Here is a 566-nt window from a genome sequence, read left to right as displayed (position 1 = left end):
GGAACTTTTAGATGGGCTAGAAACATGGGACAAAAGGTATTAGATAGGGTTTTGCCTACTGGGTCGCAGAAAGATCTGACATTGGAATATTTGTATAACAAAAGCACCTTTTTAGCCCTTTCCCAAAAATTTTTTTGAAAAAAGTGCTTATTATTTTTACTCTGTCCGTCCGTCCGTCCGTCCGTGGACACTTTTTTTGTTTACAAAACTTCTACACCCTTTAAGATAGAAAGCTGAAATTTCATACGTACATAGACCTTTACTAGAAACTTATTTCCGTAGAACAAAATTTTTACCTATCTCCCCCGCTCTAGAAGTTATACCCCCCCAAAACCCCAAAAATGGCCTTTTTTAAATATTTGTTGCAATGAAACCATAACCATTTTTGAAATTTTGCAAACGTAGAAAGGCAGTGGCTTGCTTCCCCTAGCGCGATATGCTATAGTTAACTTTAGAAAAATAAAAGGGCCGTTTAAATTTACCGTTATCTAAAGTCGTTTTTTTCCAAATTTTTGATGTCATTTTTCTTCTAGACCCCAGCCTGTAGAAGCTTTAAATTTTAGGAG

This window comes from Condylostylus longicornis, unplaced genomic scaffold (assembly GCF_029603195.1).
Source record: "Condylostylus longicornis isolate FDR11 unplaced genomic scaffold, ASM2960319v2 ptg000082l, whole genome shotgun sequence".
In the NCBI taxonomy this organism is placed as follows: Eukaryota; Metazoa; Arthropoda; class Insecta; order Diptera; family Dolichopodidae; genus Condylostylus; species Condylostylus longicornis.
The sequence above is the reverse complement of the archived record's forward strand: the minus strand, read 5'-3'. Positions refer to the sequence as shown.